The following is a 16,897-nucleotide window of genomic DNA, read 5'->3' on the forward strand; positions in this document are numbered from 1 at the left end:
TGCAGAAATGCCATAACTATTACAGGCCTATTTTATTCACCATTGGCACACATATCATTTTATGTGTGCTTAATGGCCCGACAATTTAGTGGGGGAACCTTGGAATGACTGCTCATAGGGACTCTGCCAGGCTGATAACTTAGAGAGAGAGAAAGAGAGAGAGAGAGAGGTCAATAGGATGGGATCCTTCCAGCTGCTTTATATGAATAGCATAACTGAGCTGTATGTATTATTAACATAACATTTCTTGGCATGTCAAAGCATGTTTTGGGGAATTGCACCCTTGTGTTTTAATGATAGGTCATAAACTTTGCAGCACCTCACCTCTAGTGTGTGAGGGTGCCAGGGGTCAAAATGTGAATTCATGAATTATTGATCAATCATTTTGCCAAGGCACATAACTAATTCTGTCATTAGGCCAACAGCTGGGACAAGGATGGCACTATTTGGCAGCTACTGTCATTGATGGGATCATGACATGGTCCTGTGACAAATACCTGCTCCACATTCCCAGATTGGTTAGAAAAAATAGGTTAAAGCAATGATGTTAAAATGATGCACCCAGAACCACTGATAACATTGTACATTTTCGTGTAATTCCTTCTTCCAGTTGATTTGTGCCACACATTTGACAAAACCTCACACCAATTCTGCAAAGCTTTTAAATACATTTCAATTTCATTCTCTTTTCGGAAACTGTTTTATTACACATCATTCAAATGAAATGCTTGACTCAAGACAATCACACATTTAATACTTGTATGAGTTGTTGTTACTGCAATGCTGCAAAACTCTTTCTAGTGGATACAGTGATGCTTTGCTTGATAATAGCTTTTTTTGTTCTTTTCTGTTTGGTAAGACTGTCCAATTTCCCAAGTGAGGGTTTGTGGGGAGCAATGACATGCATCTTTCTTTTGTCATTACTCTGTGTGTGATTTTGTCATCAGACTTATTCTCACCGGCCAGTACCAGTATTTTTTGGATGTGCCTCGAAAAATTGTTGGGTTGGGCGATGAAAAAAAAAAAGAATTGTGATTCAGCTAGCAGATGTGAAAACCAGAGTAAGCTAGTGGAATCCTCAAATGCTGGCATTACCAGGTTCTGATAAGAATTAAATACCATCTGGGGACAACAAAGATACAAAAGGGATTGCCAAAAATGCAGGTCACTCTCCACAGACTGTGCTATTTCCATCAGTACTGATGTTAATAGCATTCCTCCTCTCATTACCACCTCTTCACCAGTAGCTTACTGATGTGTACCTTGGGACAGGTCAGAGCCGTAGAGAGAATTCAGACAACTCAACAGTAGGCGCCATGTTGTGACCTAAAGTCAGACAGCCGGACAATGTAATCCTACCTCAGACTAAAGCTTTTATTTTCACCACTCAGGCTCATAAATGTTATTATGGTGTCTGCAAAATGTAATGGATCCCTACACCATACACAAGGGGCGCCTGCAGGAATACGCACACCCATCTACCCCCGGCAACGAAACATTCAAAGCGTTGTTAATATTTGTCTGTTGCCCAATTTTAGGTTTGTGCATTGGTCAGCTAAAAAGTAGCCTGTATAGTACTAACAACATTCACATGCAACATCTTTACAACAACCTTCACGCCTAACAACAACCTATTAATTTGGACAAATTTATACAGCCCTATTACCAATACCAATGTTTACCCTTGTGTATGGCTTTAAACAGCGTGTGAGCTTTAACATCAGTAAGCTTTCATTTACTATAATCAAGCTGTAATGTTAACATTTTGACAAGCACGCCAATTTTGCCTGCCTTGTTCTTGTCCATCTGAAATAACTCTTCAAGCTTTGCTGCCTCCATCCATTCTGTTTTCATTGTTTACAAAAACGTTTTATAGCCATGATGGCCTTAGTCTTGAGTTAGTGAATTAGCTTTGTGTGCTGATAACCATCAACTATAGACGGTAAAAGAAAGCAACAAGTAGGCTAGCTTACAACTTCTGTAATTGCTGTGTGCACGCACAAAAGGTGTGTGTGTGTATAGTTCTGCATTAAGCTGATTTTGATAACGTGTTTACTTTACAGAACTGTCAAGCCGTTAATGGGATACTGTGCAGAATTGGGAATTTATTGGGTAGCCAATTTGGTGTCAATATACACACAAGGGAAATTCTCTCTCGTTGTTGAGTAGCCTGATGGTACGCACAGTGAGTACGGCCGACAGCTGCAGGCACGCCTGCCCTACATTGTGTCTGCTTAACATAACTGTACGGAAAGGGTATGAAATCCTTGTTTTACCTTATCATCTTCTGTTCTATGATGTGTCGTTCCCATAACAACCACCAAAAATGGAGAGGTATACCGATACAGGAACTTATGATGGACCCTGAGCACAGTGAGCTAATGTTATGTGATATCATATTACAGTTAAACTGTTTAACCAATATTCATTTGTGGAATAAAACTAGACATGTCACACTAGTTCCTGTTTGTGTGTGTGTGTGTTTATTGCGGTCACTAGCAAAACAAGCCTGTTGTTAACTAAACTAAATTATAGGAGTACTCTCAACTGCTTTTTGCATAATAATATTATGGGCCCTATTTTAGCGATCTAAAACGCATGGTCACTAGCAAATAGCTTAATTAAATTAAGTGGGTAGTCCAGTCCACATTGGGAGTGGTTTTGTTATCAAACGTTCGAATCAAATCAAAAATCAAATGTCAGGCGGATGGCGCAACAAGGCATTCCTATGTTTCTTAATCCAATGAGAATGACATCTGTCATTCCCTTTAACAGCAAGCAGCGCAACTTTAAAAAGCGCATCAGTATTTTTATAGTCAGCAGCGCTTTTGAAAGAATCTGCTTGCACGCGAGACCGTAGAGGGGCATATATTCTGTGAGACTGTTTAGGGGCAGCCGTGGCCTACTGGTTAGCGCTTCGGACTTGTATCCGCCCCGACCAGTAGGCACAGCTGAAGTGCCCTAACTCACTGCTCCCCGAGCGCCGCTGTTGTTGCAGGCAGCTCACTGCGCCGAGCTTAGTGTGTGCTTCACCTCACTGTGTGTTCACTGTGTGCTGAGTATGTTTCACTAATTCACGGATTGGGATAAATGCAGAGACCAAATTTCCCTCACGGGATCAAAAGAGTATATATACTTATACTGTATGGAACAGGTATGCCACTAAACCATGCTTTACTAAAACCTAGCAGAGTATAGCCTTCACACATCTGCACTCGTTTATTATTTGAACTCACTGGCAAAGTGAAACTAACTTCACCGTGGTCTCATAGTCAACAAGAAAACAGTTATACACAGTTAATTACTTTCACTCTTGACTGACAATGGGTTACCATCGAAAACATAGCCTGAAAAAAGCCATACTTACCCCAATAATATTCGAATGACTGAATAAAAAACCTAAGGACATTCATCCTGCAGAGGGGTTGCTGCTTACATCTTGTGACAGTGCGTCTTCAGCTGTGCTTCATATGCGTCTTTCACTATAGACCAGGTTTTTCTTGGTCAGTGGCGTAATGTTTTTTAGATGGTGTAAGATAGCGATTTTTTGGATAATGCGCCAGACCCCACCTTAGGTTGTTTATTGCCACACCCCTGGGTGCAAAGCTTAATAAAAGTGAAGTGCATGGCGTAAAACTCGAGTGCAAAATGGGGAAAAACTTTGTGTCGGAATGATAATCCACTTTGCACTGCTTTGCTGTCTTATCAATACACATTATTGTTCTCAGTAGAGGAACGAACACCGGATATATTTACAATGAATTTGGCATTTGTTTCACCTGTATAGCTGTTACATTTTAGAACACAGCCAGGTTTACGAGCTGTGAGTTTTGTCGTGAAGTCTGCCAATACACAATAGAGCTGAACCCAACTTTGATTTCTAGAAAAAAATATTTGCATCACATTTCATTTTCTATTCTATCAAAGCTTTTTGTATGGATTCCATTTTTATTCCATGGACTCCCTTATGAAATCATACAATGAGGTGAAGTAGAGGTCAGTGAAATAGGAGATCAAAGCCTGTGTCTCTCATGCATTCAGGCAGTGAACGCAGCTCTGTCTTTCATCTCCAGTTTGGGTCTGGGAGCTAAAAAAACTTCCTGCTGTCTGGATGTCTGCGGCTTTTTGTGCATGTAAGTTAATTAGGGACTGGAAAAATGTTACTTCTGATGTTTGTGTGTCTTTGAGTGGCGGCCAAGGGTGATGATGGAATCTCTTAGTGCATACTGCATTTTATATCACCCCACCCACTTTCCCAATAACACAATAAAAAAAACCTTGGCTACTGAGCTTTTTATTTATTTTCATTTTGTTTTCCTTTTACAACATTAATATATGTGTATGACAGTATTTCCTCTTCTTTACGCTGTAAATGACAGCATTGTCCTTTATGCTAAAACAACTTGGGTGTTTCATTGGTATGATATATAAAATACAAAGGTTTGATTTACCAACAATGAACAATGATTATGTAGTGGATGGGAGTTGAGGCGTCTGTGCCTTTAAGACACAGTGGCCGTATTGTCACACCTGACTGACGTCACTAGATGCCACACTCAGTGTACCAATTAAGGGCTCCGGTGTTTCTTTAAAAAGTATGGCGCTGGTACTGCCACTGCAGCGGCAGAGTTTTGTTGGATTGTTTACCGTGTGTCGGTGTTCAATGCGGGTTTCTTCGGCGAGCTGGAGCCTGTGGATATTCGTCTCTTGACTGCAAAGGTATGTTTATGGCTTGTTTTGCTCCGGTTTAGTCATACCACATGATTAGATGGTCTGAAGTTTGCCTCACCCTAGGGTGCAGTTGTTGGCGTTGTGCTTAATAGCATCATTGGCGGTGCTTTGCTGTCCTTTCCTTGAGAGCAACGGAGTGTTGCAGGCGGAGGCTAGGAGGTTTCTGCCTTTTCATATTGGTGCGTAGCAGTCTTTTATATTGATTGTATAAGCCCGTAGCATGATCACATTTGACCAGCTGTAACTGCCCTCATTAGGCTGCTTAGGTTGACTGTACGCCCCTCCCGTTGCGAGGGAAGTCCCTGTGAATCCCTGGTTGCGGTATGTTGCAGTCTCAACTTTTAATGATTCTATTTTACTATTACATATGTGCTTATATGTCTCCATTAACCTCTGTTGCACAGGTGGCCTGCGCACTGCAAGTAACTGAGGGCTTCCTTCTCCACTGACTGCTGTTTTGTTTACAGTGAGCTACAATACAACTACCTTTTATCTCGTCCTTCCCGCGTGCCCAGATCCTCAGCGTGGTAAAGGGTCTGCATGCGTGGGATTGTGTGGTGCCATTGGTTGACTGTGTGTGCATGTGTAATTGTGGGGTGTATGTGGTCGTGTGTGCATGTGGTTATTTGGTTAGTTTTGTTTTTGGTTTGTGTAGTTTCCTCATCTTGTGTGTGTCCTATATTTAGTTTTGTTTTGTCTCTGTATTGTCTTTGTCCCTTTTGTGAAACCCCATTGGTGGCATGTTCCTCCCCATGTCGTGGCGCCTAACACCGTTTCGTCTGCCTGGGTAATTGTAGTGCTTTCTTTCTAAACGTGCCTTGCTGTGCCTGTTTGAGGGTGTATTGGCTTGTTGTGCTGAGTATATCTGTCTGTGTAAATCCCACTTTTGTTTTATAACCGCCTAATCAGACGGAAGGGGGACATCTATCGGCCATAGAGGCCTGGGCCATATGCTGTATAACCGGTGTGGGTTTTGCTGTGTCTTACCCCTTTTCTTTTGTTTCAGGAGTGGAGGCTCGCGTCAGGGAGGCTGGGCCCCTGGTGGTGGGGAATCTGTCTCACCGTCAGTGCAGTGTAGTGTCACCTTGGTGTGCCGTGTTCACGTGTGGTCTCTTTGACCCCTCTTCCAGATCGCCTCCCTGCGGTAAGCTCTCCCTCCTAGTTTATGTGTTTTTCTATATCCAAAGAACCAGTAGGCCTTCTCTAACCAAACCAGTTCTGAGTGTGTGTGGCTGCCCCATTTCCATCTGAGTGCTTTGCACGCTTTTACGGTATTCTAACTTGCCTTTGAGAGGAAAAATAAAGAAAATATGTATTATCATAGAATCCTGTCTCTGCTTCATCCTTGCCATCTTAACCTGTGTGCTTTATGTTCTGGTATCCTTTGTTTAGGCTATCCAGTTCATTTTATCCATCTTTTCCTAAAGGGTGACCTATGTCCCCTGGGTGGCGTAGTCGACACTTCAAATTCTAATTGGTAACCTGGTCTCGCTACAATTATATCTGGGAATTACCTCAGGCAGATGTATGTGTTCTTATTGATCATGGTTAAAGGAATACGCCACCCAATGTCAGTAGTAATATATGTTCTTACCTTAACTTTCACGAGTTGAGTCATACCCATTGAGGTATTATTTATATATATATATATATATATATATATATATATATATATATATATATATATACAGCAAACGGTTTCTTTTCAATCATTTTCATCAGAGTGGGACGGATTAGGCTTATAGGTTGCCCCAGTCAGGGCGAGTTATGACTCACGGTTGCTGAAAAGTTTTGAAATTTACTTTGATTTAGTAGGTGTAAAATATTGAATAAAATGTTCCACTGTATGACTGGCTTTATTTTAACTCTCATATTGAACTTTACGACGTGCAAATTTACAAAATTAGATCAACGATATTGTCTCCTACAGGCGTCAATGAGAGAACACTTACACTTACATGATTTTGGTTTCGATTTTCTAGTGGGTAAGTCTTTGTGACAACACGTCATGATACATTTGATAATGTTTCATCGTTGTTTTGGTATGAAGCATCTTTTACGTAGCCTAATGAATGCGCTCTAGAAAGTGAAAGTAGCCTAACCTAGGCCTATATGCACTCTGTGTCTGAGCTGTCTGTGCCGTCCGCAACTGATTCACGTTCCTCAAATGCAGAACATCAATCCTATGGTATTTTTTTTGCCCTAAAATGCATGAAACATGCAAGTTCAAAATCCATGAGTAGCCACGTTACATCTTCGTTTCATATTTGCCAAGGCTAGGCCTACTAGCCTACAATAAATGAATTGAACGAACTCAACTGACAACAGGTATATAAGCCTACTGATTCGGTCATTGAGACTACAGACTATAGAATACAGTAGGCCTACAACAAACTTTCTGTCTTTCTGAAGTTTATTTTTGTATTCTGAGGTACAGTAGCCTAATTGCCTAATGTCTTGACAATAGTTTTTCTTACCGGCTTGCTGTAAACTGACTGCGCCGCTCTAAACGTTCCTGCCAGGTTTATGACGTAAACCGCTACATCTCGGCTCTGGCAAAAACTCATCTGCCTAAACTCATCGTATGGGAAATCAGATTATCTGTCAATATTAGGCTTTGAAAGTAAGGGATATTTGCTCAGTAATTGTAGGCTACATTTTGTAACATTTATAGAGAAACCGAGGGGAAGTTAAATTAGAAATTAGAATCGTTGGAAATTGAAAACACATACAAAAAAAGATTCGGGGCTTGAGCCCCCGAAGCCACCCCCTCGCTCCGCCAATGTCAACCACCCAGCAGTAACTTCTGCATTCAGCGAGATTTGCACCGCCCTAATTTTATTTTTGACTCTTCCCGTCACCGTTGCAACCTCTGAGCGCTGATTCTCCAAGTTAAAGATTATTAAAAACTAGGGCTGGGATAAACGATTATTTTTTAAACGATTAATCTAGAGATTATTTTTTCGATGCATCGATTAATCTAACGATTCATTTTTTCAGTCTGATTCAATTTCGATTCGATTATCGATTATCTCCCCATTAATTCACTAATAGCAACTTATACATGTTTATTTACATATCTAAATGAAAAAACATGAATTCTTTAACATTGCAATATATGTTTATTGCTATTAAGATTACAAAATAAAAGACTGATGTGCAAGTAACTACAAGTGCAAAGTAATGTATTCTTAGTCAGAGGTAGCATTCAATATCCAGTCTTTTGCAAAGCCCGCCCTGTGCCATATTCATTGAAAGAGGCTGTGGAAAAAGAACTGGATAGGTTAGAAAAATATGGACTAGTGTCCAAAGTGGATCGAAGCAAATGGGGGGGCCCCGATCGTAGTTGTACCAAAGGCCGATAAATCCATCCGCATCTGTGGGGATTATAAGGTCACAATAAATAGCCAACTGGAAGTAGAGACTTACCCCCTGCCCAACACTGAGGACTTATTTGCGACCCTAGCTGGAGGGAAATGGTTCTCAAAGTTAGATCTTTCTCATGCTTATCAGCAATTGAGATTGGACAAAGACTCTGAAGAGTATCTAACCATTAATACCCACAGAGGACTGTACCACTACCATCGCCTCAGCTATGGGCTTGCCAGCGCACCGTCAATTTTTCAATCAGTGATGGACCAGATTCTGCAGGGGCAAGAAGGTGTGACATATTTTCTCGATGACATTTTGATCACAGCCAACTCAAAGGCCCTGCACTTAAAAAGGCTGGATGCAGTGTTAAGTTGCCTTGCACGATGGCTTGAGAGCAAAGTTGGCCAAGTGCAGATTTTTGCAGTCCAGAGTATTTGGGGCATCGGATAGACCAGGAAGGCCTGCACCCCACTCAGCAAAAAGTGGAGGCAATTGTAAAGGCCCCAAAGCCCACAAATGTCTCTGAATTGCGTTCTTATTTGGGACTGTTGAACTATTATGGACGCTTTCTGAAAAACTTGTCTAGTATGCTACAGCCATTGCACGCTCTGCTAAAACGGGAGGAAAAGTGGAGCTGGACACCTGCATGTGAGGAAGCCTTCAAGAAAGGTAAAGAGATGTTACTGAGCAGCACGGTCCTGGTACATTATGACACAGAGAAGCAGTTGAGATTGGCATGTGACGCATCCCCGTACGGGGTAGGGGCAGTCATTTCGCATGTGATGGACAATGGTGACGAGAGACCAATTGCGTTCGCCTCAGGCACTCTTACTGAGGCAGAGAGAAAGTATGTGCAAATAGAAAAAGAGGCGTAATCAATCATTTATGGAGTGAGGAAGTTTCACAAGTATCTATATGGATGCAAATTTACTCTCATCACAGATCACAAGCCCTTGCTGGCTATTTTAGGGCCAAAGTCAGCTGTGCCTACATTGGCAGCTTTGCGTATGCAGCGCTGGACGTTGATTCTCATGGCTTACAGTTATGAGCTAGAATACAAGAAGTCGTCAGACCACTTTAATGCTGATGCTATGTCCAGACTTCCTGTGACCGAGTTGGACAACACAGCACAGGAATCCAACATTTTCTACTTCTCACATGTGGAAGATTTGCCCATTTCAGCTCATGACATAAAAGTAGGCACTAGCAGAGATCCGTTGTTGAGCAAGGTATGGAGTTATACCATGAATGGCTGGCCTAATTACATGTATGAGGACAGCCTGAAACCATACTTTGTCAGGAAGTATGAACTGTCAGCTGAGCAAGGGTGTGTTTTGTGGGGTCTCAGAGTCATTGTTCCTCAAAGGCACAGACAGCAGATTCTCAAAGACCTGCACCATGAACACCCTGGCATCTGCTAAATGAAGGCCCTAGCCCGCAGCTATTTATGATGGCCAGGTTTGGTTGGCGAGATTGAGGACATGGTCCAGAACTGTGCTGTGTGTCAAGCTGTGCAGAAGGGACCTGTGGTGGCACCGCTACATCCCTGGCGGTGGCTTGGCAGAGTCTGGCAGAGGATTCATCTTGACTTCGCGGAGAAGGATAGACAGTACTACCTAGTGATAGTGGATAGTCACTCTAGGTGGCTGGAGGTTTTCCACATGACCTCCACAACGTCGAGCCGAACCATAGAGGTGTTGAGCAAACTATTTGCGGCATATGGGCACCCGGAAGAGGTTGTGTCGGATAATGGACCCCAGTTCGTCTCCGCAGAATTCAAGCAGTTTCTTGAAAAAAATGGAATAAAATAGACTCTGGTCCCACCATATCATCCAGCATCGAATGGTGCGGCTGAGAGGTCGGTGCAAATATTGAAGCCTTTAACAAAGGTAAAGAGATGTTACTGAGCAGCACGGTCCTGGTACATTATGAGACACAGAGAAGCCGTTGAAATTGGCATTGGTGTTCCTTTAAGTAAAGATGGCTGAGATTGATGACAAGTAGTAAATACCACTTAAGCAATGTAATTTATCATATTTTAAATATCTCAGCGGCTGTCACAGTTATAGCACTCTGTGAGCATTAGGAATTGCCAGTACCTATGAAGACAGAGTGCCATAGATCATGAAGTTAATTCAAATGACATATCACTTCAAAGTAAAGCCAGTGCAAAATAACAGATGGACTCATAATTCCCCTCCAATATGCATTGTTTTAAAGTGCTTTTTATTTCTCTGTGAAACATCTGAGGTTTGCAGGCCTTTCAAAACAACTCATGCATATCCCAACACTGAAAAAATATAAACATTTTTCAAAGTATTGGACAGAATTAATGGACTCTTCTCCCCTGTAGGGAGAGGACTTGTCCAGATATGACCTCTGTGGTGCCCTTGTCAGAGGCCGTTAGTGTGCTGTCAGCCTTGGCCTCGGCAAGAAGTTCAGTGACAGTGAGAGAGAACAGAAAACTCTGCTGCTGTCAGAATTGTGTAACAAACAAGGCTAAATCCATCCAATTAAAACCAGCAGGAAGCATGAGCTGATATTCTCACACACTAGATGCTGAAGGTTTTTGCACTAACATTGGTGTATTTATTTATTTCTAAGGAATTACAGATTGCTCATACACAATTGATGTGTTTCAGTCTCAATTGTTCTCCAAAAACAGAACATACTGTATATAGTACACAACATGCAAACCATCTGTCATCCTGTGCAAAATAAAATAGTGCAAACCCTTATGAAATGGCCAATACAAATACAATAACATAATTAGAAGATCATTCTAAAAACACACGTGAAACTGTGTCTGCCTTCTACTTTTTCCTGTTTAAGTGTTCATAGAGCATTCTGACTAAGCATATTTTAGTAGATTCCAAAATAAATAAGCAGACAAATAGAGTACTTTAACAAATGATTAGCCTCCGCATGCTATGGGTAGAGACATACTGTTTTCCAGTCTGTCCATGAGTCTATCTGTGCATGGGTGGTTCCACTCAGCGTGGTATCTCCCTAGCAGGTTGAAGAATCTCCATCAAACCTAGCACAGTAGTACTAGTGTGAGGATATGCTCACAATATCTCACATTATAAAGGCTAGATAAACTGATTAGGTTCTCAAGGTTATGGGGTCAAATATCAAGGTGAGATCATACATGTAATATTGCTCAAACACACTGTTAGCGCAATCTCTACACACGTTCTTCACATTAGCCCTTATTTACAAAACAAATGTACAGCATAAAACAGGCGTACAGTAAGACAAACATAAGGTCACTTGCAAAGCTTATCAATCTGGGTGTGAGAGAGTGGCTATACAGTATGTGCTCAAATCTAATGGCAAGTCTCAACCTGTGTATGCAAGTTTTTGAGTCGCCATAGCGAGTGCTAAATATGGTGGTGGTCTGGGGAGTTGGGGAGTTAAAGTGCCTATTTTAGTCTGAATTTGGTCTCTTTTGTCTATTTAGTCTATTTTACTCTTAATTTACTTTTATTTAAGCCTCATTAAGTCTGTTTCTGGTAGCAAATCAGAATGCAGGATTCCAACAGCCAATCAGAAGGCAGGATTCCAACATGCAATCAGAATACAGAAGTCTGGCAGCCAATGAAAATGCAGGACTCCATCAGAATACAGGATTCTGACAGCCAATCAGAAAGCAGGATTCCAACGGCCAATCAAAATGCAGGATTCCAACAGCCAATCAGAATGCAAGATTCTAACAACCAATCAGAATGCAGGATTCTAACAGCCACTCAAAATGCAAGATTCCAACAGCCAATGAAAATGCAGGTTTCCAACATCCAATCAGAATGCAGGATTCCAACATTCAATCAGAATACAGAATTCTGGTAGCCAATGAAAATGCAGGATTCCATCTGCAGGATTCCATCAGTCAATCAGAATGCAGGATTTGGGCAGCCAATCAGAATGCAGGATTCCGGCAGCAAATCAGAGTACAGGATTCTAACAGCCAATCAAAATGCAAGATTCCAACAGCCAACGAAAATGCAGGTTTCCAACATCCAGTCAGAACGCAGGATTGTGGCAGCCAATGAAAATGCAAGATTCTAACAGCCAATCAGAAGGCAGGATTCTGGTACAGTTTTCCCCACCTGTAAGCTAATAGCCCATTTTAAATGAATACTGTATTTAAACACATTGGCTTGTTCAGCAAATTAATAATAGTGATTTTATTACATTTTGTGATGGTTTGCCATAAAAATCATTGTTTGTGATATTAGGGTTTTTAGTCATTCCCTTTAGTCATTCCCTAGGGCGGGCACCTCTGATTTTCAAATGAAATCTGGATTAATGCGGTAAGGTTACAGATTTGTTTCTTTGATTTTTTCATTCAGCAAAACTGCCAATGTGGTAGGCTACCTAACTGGCCTAGCATGACCTGGCTTATTGGCTGCATTGGTACAATATTTTTCACAATATATATAGTTCATTTTACATGAATTTGGATTTAACATTAAAAAACCCAATGGCTGAAGTCAAACAGATTTCTGGGTGTTTTTCCCCCATTGACAACTACAAAGCACAGGGCAAAGAAAGAGAGAGAGAGAGATGACAGAACAACACCCGTTAGGACTGGCTTGTAAATGAGTTAGCTAGTTAGCTAGATACTCAATTCTAGTCAGAATGTGAGTCTGATACTGCTCCATCGGGACGTGATTATGGGGTGTTTCAACCGATACAGAGGGGGAAATGCATTGGTTGGTTTTGCAACCTGGTCTCATTAGCGAAACGTTCCTCTGGGAACATTTTCACAGACTTTAGATTAGATTAGATTAGATTTAAGATTAGACCCAGCATCACCAGCGGGGGCACTAAAGGTAGACATTTAGACATTGTTTACTACAGTTAGGTCTGGTCAAACTAGATCACAGCTTACAGGAGCTCAGAATTATTCTTTGGCAAACAAAATAAACCAAAGCGTGCTGACATGGTAGACGAGGCACTGTTGCTCATCTGTCCCTTGTCGTACAAAGCCCCCAAACAATTTGATCAGTTCAAACCCTTGATTCTCAATGAAACAAGTGCAGACCGAACTTCCCAATCTCAAATTGTGTGGGCGGGGATAAGTTTGGGGTGGCTTTTCAGGCTAGGTATTCACCCATAGACAGTAAAAGAAATGGATGAATAGACTCTGTTGTTTTCAGTGAGAGGGCACTGACACAAATTCAAATGTTTTTTCAGTTGCCCTCCCATCGTACTGCGCAGACTTGAACTTAACTTTGTGATGTTAGCCATCGAATAGCCTTGGGTGGCGAAGTACAATCTTGCCATCTGACCTGATGGCATTTTTCATTTCCTCCCAAGTTAGCCTCTCCATCCTCTTCTGCCGTGTTATCCCAATGAAGCTAACAAGCCAGAACTAGCTGACCGGAAGTTTGAGCACAAGGCAGAAGAAAATACATTTCTAAAATGGGCACAAATGTCCCCTCTGTCACTGTACTCTGCAGCCAGGTCTGCGTCGTTCTTAAGTCAGTGTTCTCATAACTTCAGATAGGAAAGGTGTAGCTAGGCTATTACAGAAATAACAAGTTGCCAAAATCCTAAATAAACATTCCTAACTTTAGGATGACCCATAACATATGATGCCAGTCATCTTGATAGAACTCTGCTATCTCAATGTATCACAATGGACTGCTCAACGGGTTAAAAAGATGGTGTCACCTGTGTGTGCGCTGAATAAGTAGAATACTATGCAGTTTCAGGTATTTTTGGTTACTCTAGAGCTCCCCCTAGAGTCACAATATATTAATATTTTATATTTTACTATGCCTACTTCTCATGGATTGTTCCCACTGTACACAATGGACATGCTTTTGTTGTGGAGGCAAAGGACTAACAACAGGCAAAAACTATCTCCAAAGAGCTATATCTACTGACAACGTAATGTTTATTCTCGTGAGATATGTTAGGGTCAGCAATTCAGTTGCATTGCTGATTCTCTCAGTAGCGACCCGCTACGGCTATGCTCTATGGCTATGCTAGGTGAACAATTCCCCAATTACAAGTTTGTTTATTATCAAATTGGCTTCGTAGAGGTTCGTAGGTAAAATCATAAAAACGTGTTTTGTAGTCCCTGTAAATGATTTAATAAACCAGCAGACATTCTAGCTAATTATATTTGAGTAGCTACATTTGTGAGGATATCAAATTAAAACATAATGTTGACTGGGTTTAAGTAACCATTTCTAGATTGTTCTTCAGGCTGCAATAGTAGTTGGTCATGGCGTCATCGTTCTCAGCCACTCCCTCTGTTCGCTGATTGGACCTGCAGATTTTTGCAGGAGAAAACTCAGACGCAGACCCAGACGACGTACTGAAGGGAAATGCAAATTGAGCGGAAGTACGTAGGAGGGCGGAGCCAGGCTAGAGTGGCACCACAAGTGCCTTATCAATAAGTAGGCTTATTCTGTACTAGATGTGAGATGTAATAACTTGGCTGAGAGATTATGTTGTGTAGATAGAGGTGATGGCCATAGTACCCAGTATATCAGAGTCCCCACTGTTTCAAGTGAAAGTCAGTAATGCCAGTAAAGAAGAAGGACATGTCATGGTTTATATGGAAGTCAATAACCTGTCATCTTTCATAGCTTGGGAACCTAGCTGCTGACATATTATTCTCAAAGAAAAATATCCCAAAGAAAAGGTCCCATATCAGCTGTAAAATGTCAACAGAAAATTAAATAATATAAAGAAAACATAATCGTAAGAATGAAAATATAAATATAAAGGATATAGATTAAGTTAATTGTTCAGTCAGTAAAACAAAAATAAGGCAGTCAAAAATGTTGTATATGGTGGTTCATGTAGCTTTGTAAGCCTTAAACTACTGACAGAAAAGGCCCAAAAAAGCTTTTTGCTGTAATCTACACTGAATTTCATTTGTTTTTACACTCACCAGCAAAAGTGACACCTTAACAACTGTGACATTTGAAGAGAGGCGAGAGCATTGACCTCAGCAACCTGTTTTACAGAGCTTGTTACATCATTCTTTGTCACGCAAAGGGACTCTTTATTTATTTATTTCCCTCTCAGCATCAAGGCAGTGATCCACTTTCATCCGCATCAGACTACAGTTTGCAGGCAGCAGCCACCACCAGACCCTTCTGCCCCACTTGCCAGGGTGGTAAGCAGCTCTGTCTTTTCTTCTGATCAGGGTGATATGTGTGGTCAAATATACCGTTAAACTGATTTCCCTTTTCATGACCTAGAATATTACCACGAAACACTACAACAATAGAGCATGTTGAAATGAGCATAATCAAATTTAGCTGTGTAATTTTACTGAAAAATTTGAAATACAGCCTCTGCTCCCAATTCCTAATACATACACTTTTTAATACACAAACTTTTTTGCACACAACAATCAGTGCAAGGACAACTTTCAACTACCTTTCCTCTGGACTCAACCTTTAGTGTCGCTGAGGAGTTGAGACATGTAAATTCTCTACTAAGATGTGTTTCTGTTAATGAAATTAATGTGGATTTAGGAACAGATGTTGAGTTACTCGGTTCAGTATTGAGTGAATACTGCTGTCATATTGTGGTCATTGTACGATTGAAAACATGCACACGTCATCAATGTTGTACTGGTGGAAAAAAACTTAAAAATGGACATGTGCCACTGAAGCCATGCACAGATATACCGGTATATACCTGAAAATGCAGCACAGGTGGAAAATAGTGACTGTATTACACTAAGCATGTCACTACTGTCCCTGCATGCGCTAGCTCATTTATCACACAGTAACACTTGGATAATCGAGGCAAACAGCAACAGGGTGAGTTGTCATCATTCATTACTCTGGCTGTCACATGTTCTGGTCAAATAATCAAACGGCCTTCACTGTACAAAATCAGCATGTGTCTTTCTCAGGTATAATGGCATCACTAAACTGTTGTGGGGAAGACAGGATTTCAAAAGGTGTGATCTTATGAACCTAGAACAGCCATTCTTGAGGGGAGTAACGGGTTGCAGGCATTAACAACTCTGGTGAGCGTAACAGCAAAACATTTAATTAGTTTGGATTTTTTCATTCTGTGGAACCAGAATGATATTTTCTTGTTCTCTTTCATTCAGATATCACATCAGTAGTTTACTGGAGACCAGAGCATATTCTGCTAGAGGTTTCTCATAAAAAATGAATATGTACACACTGAAGTTACAGGTTAGATGTTATTAGAGAAAATATATAATTTGTCAAGCAACGATTCAAGCGGTCATATTTTAATCCACATAATGGTCTGAAGCTTTTAGCCTTGATTTTGTAGAAAATAATACACTCACTGAAACATAATTGGCAAGCTATCAACATGTTCTCATGTACACAATATATCAAATATTACCTAGCTGTAATGTACAGTTAACCCTTTAGAGAAAGTTGCAAACTGAGTAAAATAGATTAGATATAGTAGATTTTAGTACCTAAAATGCGTGACATGTATAGGAATGACCATTTGTCGGTTACATCACCTGTCAGACAGCATAAATATCCCGATTTGCTATTGAATCATGTTGATGACTACACCCTGTTGCCACAAGAACAGAGAAAGACAATGGCTGACGACTTGTTTAAAGATAAAGCATCAAACAATGGTGGCAGCAAATTTATAATACATTGTTAATCCACCAGTCTGTAGAAAACTAGTCTGCCTGGACTGAACAGGGGTTCATTTCTAGAGAGGGCTGTTGGCTAACTTCTGTCATAATATTGGTAGTTATAACCATTGTTTATGGATTTGGTGTTTTTATCAACCAAGATTGCAATGGAAGTTAGTC

The 16,897-nt window shown here is 40.9% G+C and overlaps 1 pseudogene; it reads left to right on the forward strand.

Moving 5' to 3' along the window:
• The first annotated feature begins 5,108 nt into the window (after window positions 1–5,108).
• LOC125291627 lies at window positions 5,109–10,510 on the forward strand (annotated as a pseudogene).
• Window positions 10,511–16,897: the final 6,387 nt, after the last annotated feature.

This window comes from Alosa alosa, chromosome 3, assembly GCF_017589495.1.
Source record: "Alosa alosa isolate M-15738 ecotype Scorff River chromosome 3, AALO_Geno_1.1, whole genome shotgun sequence".
Lineage (NCBI taxonomy): Eukaryota > Metazoa > Chordata > Actinopteri > Clupeiformes > Clupeidae > Alosa > Alosa alosa.